The sequence below is a fragment of the Mauremys mutica genome, chromosome 13 (genome assembly GCF_020497125.1).
Source record: "Mauremys mutica isolate MM-2020 ecotype Southern chromosome 13, ASM2049712v1, whole genome shotgun sequence".
Classification (NCBI taxonomy): domain Eukaryota; kingdom Metazoa; phylum Chordata; order Testudines; family Geoemydidae; genus Mauremys; species Mauremys mutica.
Window position 1 is genome coordinate 15,150,919 of NC_059084.1, and position 12,168 is coordinate 15,163,086.

Genomic DNA, 12,168 nt, shown 5'->3' on the forward strand with positions numbered 1-12,168 from the left:
ATTAAACAGCAATATTTCCTTACACCAGCAACAGTCAGCTGTCATTTAACTAGCAGCTATGGCAGACTAAAAGATTTGTGGTTTCTTCAATATGAAGGGATTTTTTTAAACCATTTAACACTGGACTAGATGCAAAGTCTTGAAATTCAGAGATGAGGGTGGGAGAAGGGGATGAAGAGAGACAGAACTGGAAACAAGAAGCAGCTCTTCTCAATTTTACCAGACATTTTCCTTGTGGCAACAGAGTTTATTGAGGATACATTAATAAATTTGACTGCTAAAATCCAAAGGAAATCATGGATAAATATGAAGAGCTGCATAGAGAACCAGCAGATGCTTAAAGAGTCTATTTTCCAAATAAAGCCAGGTATTGAATGTTGACAATTTCTTCTAATGATATTTAACTGGTATTTTCATCCCAAAATGTGACTCCTGGTGAATTACAATACCCTGGCATACCCTTGCAGTTACAAATTCTGCAGTGTACTATGACACTTCTGGGAGTCTGTGCTCAATGAGTAACATGGGAGATACTTGGTTAGAAACAAAGAGCAGGAAATCCACTCATCCAGTTTACTTCCACCAATAAATCAGAAAAGGTTTGTGGATTATTTGGGAAACATAAATAAAAGCTTGAGTTGCCAACTATGTCCAATGTGCCTCATAATATTATTTAGAAACGCAACATAAGAGCAAACCGAACTGAACATTAAACCTTTCCAAAAGAAAAGCCCAGAATCCCTGTTAGTACAGTATTTGTGTTCAGATTAACTCTTAATACTTGTATTTGGGAAACAAGCATCTCAAAAGGATACAAAAAGTGAATTTAGAAATGTCATCTCCATTAAAACGGACTAACATTAGCATTAAAAGAGTGTGGTGATAGATGATACAGAAACACCTAAGATAAATAGAGCTGTCACTGGAAAACACTGAAAGCAACTGACTCAAAGGACCTAGTTTGAACATGCACTGCAGATAATTGAATATCCAACTGGACAGTTGCATTAACCGCTATCTTATTTTACATAGTTACTTTCATTAGACTATGATGCTCCGATTACTGGAATCCAAATTAATGGCACTCTCCAGTACACACCCTCTAGAACAACACTGCTACTAATACTTTGGTTTATATCAAAACTCTGCTTACAAGCCCTGTTAAATTTTCCAAAACAATAGCCTTGCACAAGTTCTGCTGTCTCCTGGACCAAATGTCTGCAATGGTTTACTCCTGGGGGCATTCTGCACCAAAAAATTAAAAATTCTGCACACGTTTTAAAACTCTGCAAAATTCATTTGTCAGAACAACACTACATAATCACACCAATTTCAATTATTTTGGCAATTTATTTCAAAATACCTGTCAGCAAGTATGTCTGTAACAATACAAACACACAAAATTTCCCCCAGGAGTAGGGAGTTAAAAAAACTTCTATGACAACCCAGTTCCTGTTTCTCTGCCTCTCCCCCACTGAGCCAAGCCAGCGGGCCAGACACCCATAACCCCGCCCCCACCAGAGCCCAGCCATGCCCCCCCCAGCCAATACACCTGAACCCCCTTCACACCCAGAGCCCAGCCACTGAGCCATACCAGCCCAGATACCCGCTCCCTCCCACCCAGAGCCCAGAGACCCAAAGGGAGAAATAGCCTGATGCTCAGTCCCAGGCTTGCACTGCACCTACCCTCTCCTTCCCTCAGGGCATGCTGGGAACTACAGCTGCCAGGAACCCTCTAGCTCCCTTTCCCTCCCGCCAGCAATGTCTCTTATGTGCAAGCTGAGCTCTGCTGGGTCCGGTGGCTCCTAGTGGTGGCCAGCAGCACTGCAGCCCATTTCTGTGGGGGAAAGGAAATTCTGCATGCACATTAATTTCTGGAAAATTCTGCATTCCTCAGTGGTGCAGAATCCCCCCAGGCAGGGCTGGCTCCAGGGTTTTTGCTGCCCCAAGCAGCAAAAAGAAAAAAAGAAAAGAGCCGCGATCGTGATCTGCAGCTCTACCGCCGCCGCTTCAGTCTTCAGTGGCAATTCGGCAGCGGGTCCCTCACTCCCTCTCGGAGCGAAGGACCGGCCACCGAATTGCTGCCGAAGACCTGGACATGCCGCCCCTCAGAGATGGCCGCCCCAAGCAGCTGCTTGCTGGGCTGGTGCCTGGAGCCAGCCCTGCCCCCAGGAGTGTACATTCTGTTCTGCCTGAGAGGACAGAGCCTGCCCCATTCCTCAGAAACACCCCAAAGCCCTGCCCCTCCATGCCAAGCATGCTGCAATAGCGAGCAAGAGGGATTGAGTATCACTCTCTCTCACATGTACAACTGCCTATCCCTCTGGCCTCAGCAGTGATTTACATTTCTACCAGCTGCTCCAAGCACCCAAACCAACCTGTCTGCGCTGACAGGGACAGGAACATGACCACCCTTGTGGCTTCCCTCTTCTTCCCCAGAAGAAGTCATTTTTCTGCAGGGAAGCAAAGAAATCTGCGGGGGACATGAATTCTGCGCATGTGCAGTGATGCAGAATTCCCCCTGGAGTTATAATGATTTCAATGCATTGCTGTATGCAGAATGTAATCCTGGCTATCAGAGTGCCACTTAGAACAACACTGTTCGTTCTGAAACAAAAGTTACTTCACTGACAGTGGAATTTTTGTCTTACACATAGGGCAGGATCTTTTATGATTTGTCTGCATTTTATAAATCTTTTATTATATAGTATGTATTAAAAAAATCAGAATCCCTTTTCCTCTTTTCTGATATAGAATCATAAATAGAGAAAGGAAAGGTCAGGTTAGCATTCAATAGCATGTAAATTAGAATAGCAGGAAAAATATGAACGCTAAAGAGATATGCAACCCACTTTGCTCTTCGCCGCTACATTTGATTGTTTTCTTTATTGCTTAATTGTATAAATTGAGAGAGTTTAAATGCCAACATGTCTAACAAAATGGCACATGCAAAACAATAAGGAAGCAGACAAAATGATTCATGTGACATTTTAGAAATATCTCAGCCACCAGATGCCATGAAACCTGCAAGAGGTGATATGCTGATGTGACAGAAGGGCAAGGTCTAGCAACAGCACACACAGCAACAAAGCAATGGAAGATTCAGGGAAAATTTCTCTAGAAACCATGACAAGTCCAGAGCCGTCTTGGAAAGAAAGGAATGAAACATATTTCAGATCTAAAACAAACAATGCTGAGATTTCCCATTCATCTGCTTCAAAGATTAAGTAACACGTTTGAGACCAGCTTTCTAAAAACTGATGGATAATGCAGGGAATTTGTGCACAAAAATGGAGAATTTTAAAAATACAGGGCCAAACTCTACCTTACACAGGTATACGAGGGCATCATTTGGACATAGCACACAAATACCTACATCAAATACAGCACTCATCACAACTAACCTGTACCAGGTGCCATTGGTGTTGCTGCAACTATAATCAGAGACACACACACATATAAAACATACCCGGAGTTAATTTACATCACATTTTGATGATAATTTAGATGTCTAAGAACAGGCATTAGAATAGAGATGTTGACAAACCTTGATCCTTAACTCTAGCTCTACTAGAAGGGCTGCTGCACTCTAATACAGCAATAACTCAAGTATGCTGCAATAATCATTCTGTTTCAGGCACTACAGAAAGAATGTGTGTTTTCTCCAGCAGAATAGCAATGCCAATCAGGGAGCTGCCTATGGAACCAGAGATTTCAATGGGCTTAGGAGAAAGAAAAATACACACACACACACACACCATAATTTAGTAGCATGCTGGAGTCTGAAGAGAATTTCATTCACTGCTATAAATAATGCTGCTTTTGTTAAAGAAGAACCCCTCACTGTTGTAGAGACCAGAAACTGACTGAGCAAATCTTTCAGTTCTGTAATTGCATGCAAGAAAATATAAATGGTTTTACTCAAAAAACTCAGATTGTAACCTGTGATTATTCCTCTCAACAGTCAGTTGCTTCTATTTATTTTTTTTTCCTTTGATGGATTATCCATTGAACTAAAACATAAAACAGTCCAGTGCCTGAACCAATGAACACCGCTCCCTTCACATCAAGTGTGAAAAACCAATAGTTAAAATAACGTATTTTAACCTGTTAAAGGGCTGTGCCTACCTACTCCTGATCGTGTTGGAGAACTGTTCCCCTATGAGGTGCTAAGGTATTTGACAAAGAGAGAAGTTAGTAGTGACACTGGTTTCTCCATCTGCAGCAAATGACTGAAAACTGAATGAAGAATTAATGTTGTTTATTTTTTCTACTGTAATGATATCGAGAGTCCCCCCTACTTCCAATCAGGACTAGGGCTCCATTTGTACTAGAGGCTGTACAAAAAAGAGACTCAATCATTAGGGAGCAAGCAAGCCTAAAATACATGGATCTCTATATAAATTTGCTTAACAGGAATAAAAAATTGACAAAAAAAGGAAGTGAAACATTACTTGAACAAACAGCATCTCCAATGCATGCCCCGGGAAGCTCCCCCTTTAACCTAGCAATATCAGGGCACTATCAGTGAAAGGGTATGGCTACACTGGCGAGTTGCAGCGCTGGAAAGCCTCCACCAGCGCAGCAATTAGTAAGTGGCCACACCTGCAGGGCACTTCCAGCGCTGCAACTCCCTGGCTGCAGTGCTGGCCGTACACCTCACTCAGCATGGGGAATAAGGATTCCAGCGCTGGTGCTGCAGCGCTGATCATCAAGTGTGGCCACACACCAGCGCTGTGATTGGCCTCCAGGGTATAAGGATGTATCCCAGAATGCTTTTATAAATTACTCTCTTTGTTTTGTTATGCAGCCTCTCTTTGTTTTGTTATGAACAAGCTCCGAGCTCCGTTGCTTATCTAAAAAACAAACAGAGCTCCTGTTTGCTGTGATCATCTGTACCTGGCTGTAAACAATCAAATGAGAGGCAGGCAGGGAGGGAGTGAAACAGCGGGGAGTCGTGTTGGCTGCAGGCTGTTTGCAATTAAGAGTTAAGACTAAGGGGTCGGAAACATGTTCTGATTTTTCAATGCAGGAAGCTAAACACACAGTGTTGGCTCCAAAAATCCCCTCTCTCTTTCCCCCTGCTCCCTGTCACACTAGACCCCACCCCACCCCCCTCTTTTGAAAAGCACGTTGCGGCCACTTGAACGCTGGGATAGCTGCCCATAATGCATCACTCCCAAAAGCGCTGCAAATGCTGCACATGTGGCCAAACACCAGCGCTGGTAGCTGTGAGTGTGGCCACACACCAGCGCTGGCCCTGCACAGCTGGATGACCAGCGCTGCAAACTACCAGCGCTGCAAACCGTAAGTGTAGCCATACCCAAAGTGTCCAGGGAAGGGCTTTACCCTCCTTGCAATGGGATCTGGTCGCATCCATTTAGAGACCTACGAGCAGTGACTGAGAAGAAACCCAGAAGTCATATAAGAACCTGATAGAGGTCTGAACAGGAAACCCGGTAGAAAGTAAGGCCCCAGTTCAGCAAAGCACTTAAGCAGATGCTTAGCTTTAAGTAGGCAAGTATACCCAGAGAATAATCTTGTGCTCACAAATTAAGCATCTGCTTAAGTGCTTTGCTGAACTGGAGAGGAACATGTAAGCCAGACTGTTGTCACAAGTTTCCCAAAGTTAACCTCAAGTCATGGGATGTGTCTTATGGGCTGAATACACCTGCTCAAAAAACTGCAATTTATTTATTTAGTAAGATAAATATAGAAGAGTTTGTTCTTGGGGAGAGGTGCAAAAAAATTGTCAAAAAAAAAATAAGGTCAACCAATTCTTGTGTGCTAAATTGCAGTGCAGGGACAGGGCTGAAACTCCTACTATGGAAAATTTGTTTTTCTTGTCTTTTCAAATTGTTTTTCAGAACAATTGGTTCCACAGTAGGAAACTGAAAAAAGCAGGACCAAATTCCACCAACAAGAATGTAGGTAGCTGAGAGCAGGGTTGACATGGTAGTAAGGAAGGTCATACGGGAGGAAGAGTTTAGTGCACTGAGGGCTTCTCTTCATTGCAACAGCTAGCTCATGCTAGTACGACTGAGTTACTCCCAGGGGTGAAAGTAACTCCAGACACTTACCGATACAGGACTGGGGCCGGCTCCAGCCCCCAGACGGGGTGGGGCTGGTGGTCAGCATCCGCCCGCCAGCCCTTCCAGGCCACCTGGCCCACACCGCCCGGGGCTCCAGCAGAGATTTAAAGTGCCCAGGGCTCCGGACATGGCAGCAGTGTCCGGAGCACCAGGCCCTTTTAAATGGCCAGCCCTGGGACAGCTGCTCCCTTTGCCCCACAACTCGTCAGCGGCCGAGGGGGAGCAAAAAGGGCAGGGGCGTTAAAGCGTTCCAGGGTCCTTTGCCGTGGCACCACGTTAACGTCCCTGCCCCCTTTGCCTCCCCTGTCAGCGGTCCTGCTGGTACGGACCCTACCAGCAGGTCTGCCAACGGGAGAGGCAAAAGGGGCAGGGTCGTTAATGTGCTGCCACGGCAGTGCATTAATGTGGGCTTCATACAGCCCGGTGCGGTTTCTTACCGGTACACCGTACCAGCCCATAGTGGCCCACTTTCACCCCTGGTTACTCCCCTCCAAGTAGCCCGGTTAGCTGATAGGGGAGCAGAGTGAGCACAACCAGACTGTGCAACAAGCAGAGTGATTCGTTTCACCGTGGATGAGCTGTTGTAACTCAAGCTGCTGCCGCCTCACTTCATGACTAGGTCCAGTCATGTCAGAAGCCTTCAAGCTTCAATCCCCCTTCCCCCACCCTCCAACAACAGGCCAGCTTGCTCACGCTAGATATTTTTGTGTGCAGACAGGAGTTGAGTTAGGGCAAAACTTAGTTATAGCTTAAGCTAACAATGCAGTGAACACAAGCCCTGTGCTCTGCTGCTGGACTCCCAAGAGTGCAGCCCTGAAACTCAAACTTTCTCACTGGAGGTGGCCTGCCACCTGGGTAATATAACGTCAGTCTCTCACTCACATTCTCAGTCTCACACACGATGCAGTGACACGTTACTGTACTAGATGAGATGTTTGTGCACCACTGGATAGAAAAGTCGGACTTGCATGGGAGGGCATCTGTTTGCAATGGCCTTTCTCTCTAGAGACTCAAAGGTTTCTCGCAAGCATTACACATAACAGCAGCATCTACAGGTGCACATACAACCAGGGTGCGCACCAATGGCAGGTCCTACAAGTGCGTGTGCTGAGTGGCTTTAAAATGTATGGGGAAGAATTATGTACAAATTAATTAAGCTCATTAAAGATCAGCAGTGTGGGAGCTTAATAAAAAGGAGCAAGACTGATTTTCAGCACACTGACCTTGAGTTGCTAATGAACCACACACACTTTGTTACCAGGAAACGTGAGTCTTCCTTAAGCAGGATAGTCTGCACTTAGAACTGCAAAGCAACCCTACAGAACTACTTCTATCCTTTCTGGTTGAAAATATAATGAAAAAACTCTGCTCTGAATTAGAGACATGAAGAGTGATGTATAGAAAGAAAACATGATTTTTCATTCAAATCACCCACCAAGTTCAAAATAACAACTCATTCTATCTTCTCTAGCAGAATAACACATAATAGAAGTAAAAATGGAATGAGAAAAATAGACTTTCAACCTTCCCATTCCTCTCTGCGCTCAAGTCTATTTTTAATATTTGGCAGTGGAGATACACACACCCTAACAAAGCCTGTACAGTCTGCCTTAGCCAATCCAGGGAGGGAATCTGCAAAGTGTTCATAATCAATTAGATTTAGTTTAGCCCGTGAACTCTGGCAGCCAAGTTGCACCATCCTGTGCAGTAAAAGAAAGGGAGATGGTTAATTCTGAAGGATGTGGCTACCCCTGCCCCCTAATTATTTTAAATGGAATTCAGTGGCAATGAAAGATGTTGGCTGGCAGCCTTGGGCAATGAAGGCTTCCATTTATCCACAGAGCAGGTAAAGCCCTGGCATCAGCACAACAAGATTCACATGTTCACCATGCAAATATGCCTTAGTTCTGAAGATCTGGAAAGGTCAACTGTGGGATCAAGAAGATAGTTCATTTTCCATGTCCATCAAACCTGGCTCTCTGTTAAGATTGCCAACAATGGGGGCAATTAACACCAGCTTCAGTGGTTATTATGTGGTGAGGTCACTGGCTCACTAGGAACTGGATTGAAACCAACAACTCAATTCACACAACATCTAACAGCTATGCTGTGACCCAAGAACTTTTAGGGCCAGAGCCTTGGTCCTGATGGCTGCTTTGCACTGCTTCAGCATCACAAAGCATCCTCAAACCCAGTTCAACTGGCCAGTGGAGGAGTCCCACAGCTTAAGACCACCACAGTGGCTCCTATACTACACTCTTTCCAGTGCCTGGCCTAAGGGGTATGACTAGGCCATATGCAGCCAGCAGTAGCTCTACTTCAGGAGGGACTTCCCACGCAACATTGCACCAAACAAACCTCAGATGCAGCAGGACCCTGGCCACTGTCTCTTGCCCTGAACCTTGGCAACATTTGAACTAGCACTTTAGAAATGAAAGACTCTATTACCCATTTCCTGGGCCATCCAAACACCTCATTAACTCCTTTTTAGCAAACATAAGCTCTAGACTCATCACCGGTAATTTGACTCTTTACATAATTGGAGTGAAGTGAAATGCCGGCTGCTATCTCTAGGTTTATTCATTGTAATGATTGCTCTGGGGGTGAGCAGGTGTAATTGTTCTGAAACATTCATTCTAAATCATCCATGTGCATGGAGGAGGCCAGCTGTACTCCAAAGCGACAGCCGTCTATATAATAGAAGTGGAACAAGATAGAAACAGTAGCAGTGAACATGAAGGGAAGCACACGAAGAAGTGAGACCTGTGCCATTGTTTGCAATGACCTTTTCAGTCATGGCCACCAGGAGATGGAGCAGGAGTTCCAAAAACGGGGTTTTTCATTCTTCTGGCTTAAGCAGCCAACCCACTATAGGGCCAGCTATCATTATATCATTATTGGCCAAGATCAATCCCTCTCAAAATGATACTCATGAGAGAAGACTCTGTGGAGGGAATCTCCAATAGTCCTTTCCCGCAGATCCAGATGGTGTGCCCCTCTCCCCCTGACCCTGGTTCCCCTAAGGCCTTCTCTATTGATAAAAAATATTGCAACAGGCTGCAGACAAGGCTGTTCAAAGAGGATGCAACTTGTATTCTTCCCGTCCCTCATTGCAAGAGGGGCCATCTCTGTGACTGAAGAACTTCATAATGCCAACTAATGAGGGCATGCAATGGAGTCATGGGAGTCTTCTAGTTCTGGTACGTACATTCTGGTTCTCCAAAGAATGTCATGTGATGGCTCAGATAAAAGTACAGTGTCACACTGGTCATCAATATCATTGTGAAACGTATACAACATGTACTATGCGAGTGATGTATGTGTACCAGAAAGTTATGTTCTTAAGCATGTAAGGTAAAAGCAGATCACCAAAAGGTGACATACCTTAGACCAGTTCCTCCAGGCAGGAGGTAAGAAACATGTATCTCTCTGCTGTGATGTAAATTAAGCAGATAATGCAATGGATGCCCATTTACATACAAAGTCATACATTAACAAAGAGAAGTGAAGTCAACAGGAAAGCATCACACAGGAAAAAACAAGTCCGGGGCGGTGTGTGGATGGTGGGTGGGGGGAGTTATCTTGTCTGTGAGTAAAGACAATGAACACTGGGGGGTATTTCTAGAAGAAAATGGAGACCCCCTGGTATCCTGCATCTAGGACAGTGCAGTTGCATTCATAAAAAAGGTTGGCTGAGATCCCGCTATTGAAAATGCTGCCAAGGACTTGGGTGAGAGAATTTTCTTTAGACAGGAGGTTAACCTGTTAGTTTAGTCCCTAGAAAGCGTGTTATGATTTTGTTTTATATGTAACCATTTGTTTCCAATATTCTTACTCACTGCTACTTGATAGTAAATTAATTCTTGTTTTCACTATAAATGTATCTAAGTCCTGCGGTACTAAGCAGGGTGGCAGTCCTGAACTGCATTTTACAAGCTGGTGTGTACTGTTCCTTTAGGAATAGCAGGCCTGGTCATTCTGTGAGTGTCCAGTGGATAAGGGTCTGGACACTGTGGGGAATGTGCTGAGGAGTCGGAGGTTAGTCTGTGTGCAGTCTATTGCTGCCTGTACAGAAAGAGCAAGGCTTGCAGAGGCCTGGAAGGTAGTGTTGGTTTCAGCAGCTGATCCACAGCAGGCACAGAAAAGACGCATTCACACTAAAGAAGGGGAGTAGTGAGGTGCCTCACAACTCCCGGTACTAATGGATAGAGCAGATGGTGTGCAAAGCTATGACACCTTCCTGCATACTCTGGCATGTTCAGCCCCACCAACTAGACTTCAGTGAGAAGTCTATCACTGCCTAGGAGTGGCTTAGCATCTTCAAGGACCACAGGTAGCCAGACAGCAAAATGTGATTTACGCCCTTGCAAGCTTTCTAAAAAGGGTTTGACCCAAGTTACTAGCAATGTTGGTATTACATGGTTCAATGACCTATAAGGCCCTGAACTGCTTATTGGCATCAATATATATCATATGCCAAGAATCTAGAAAGAGGGACTAGGAATTTGGGACTATCACTGTAGTGAGGCTGAATGGCCTCCCTCCAAGAGGGAGAGAGAGGGTCCACTACACTCCCCTTGGTGGGCGGAGCCTAGCCTGCCCTGCCCCCCTTGCTGGAATTGCCAGAGTGGTGCCAGAAGTATAAGAGGAAGGCCCTGCAGCCCAGTTGTGGTGGAATCCCCAGAGGAGAAGGAAGCTCCAGGCATACTGCCGTGCCTAGGAGGAGAACCTACCCCTGGCTGTCCGACAGTCGGAGAAGTGAGAGACCCTCCCCGATGAGGAGTGGCCCCGGACTACCAGCCACAGTGTACCCCGAGGAGCCCTGGAAGTGAGAGGTACCAAACCCCGGGGAGGCCGGAAGTGGCCCAGGGGCAGCCACGGAGTAGCCGGCTGCAAAGCCAGGTGTGGCTCAGTCGGCGTGTTGCGGCTGGATCCCCGCTGATGCAGGTGCAGCCAATCCTGCCCTTGCCAGGGCCCTCAGCTTGGACACAGTGGAGTAGGGTGGGCCCGCGTCCCCCTGCCACCCAACCCCGGGGTGGCCGACTCCCTACACTGTGCAAGGAAGCGCCTGCTTTGAAGAGGGTGCCTCCCTTACCAGCTCCCTTATAGACTGTTGTTTTGCTGGCTGCCTGAGCCCCACCCAGGCTAAAGCCAGCTTTAAGACTGTTTGTTTGCTGGCAGCCTGAGCCTCCTCAAGCCCAGGCCCGAACCAGCTCCATAGACTGTGATTGCCTGGCCGGCAGCCCCCTATAGCCTGTGTTTAATTGCTGGCAGCTTGAGCCTCCTCCAAGCCCAGGCTAAAGCCTGGCCATGACTATCTGGTGCCCAGCACTATTGTGGGGCTGGGAACTAGAGGACCTGGGGGGTCTTGCTCCACCTCGGGTGGAGACAAGAGCCCTAGCCTGTTCTGCAGCATCGTGCCTTGTCTAGACAAGCCGAAGTCAACCGGAACGAGTGGCCTCCCTCAAAGTGGGAGAGCGACCGTCCATTACAATCACTCTTCCCACCACCCGATGGGCCCAAACTCCTGGAGACAAAATAGAGAATGCCAGGTTATAAGCTTGCAAGATGCAATCAAGGTGTTCGGAGGATGAGTCGAGATAGGGTAGCTTGAGGTTTCATCAAGAGGAGCTACTGACCCTTGGGTACACACAAAAAGGAACAGGACATTTTTAATTATACAATATCTTTTGCCTTTTCAAAAACCCATAGATGCTTAAGAGACTGGGAAAGGCTCATAAGCCAGGCACCACTGGTGTGACTTTGTTGGTGACTTTTGACTTGCATAGAGCACGAAGTCAAGTGCTCTGTGGGTTTAACAATTTTATATCTTCCACCTGACACCCTGGTGTAACACTGCATAAAGTTGTCCTTTGACAATCTTGTATTAGTGAACTATTTTTGCTTACCAATTATTTATCAGGATAGGAAAGGTCAGTCTTGAATGTTACAAAAGCAGAACTCTAACAATACAGGATCTGGAAGAGCCCTTTGCTCATTAAAGTGAAACCCTCTTACCCATCCCAAGTTGTTATTCTGGCCCAAAGTAATTTACACTCATTAGGTAATACTGAAT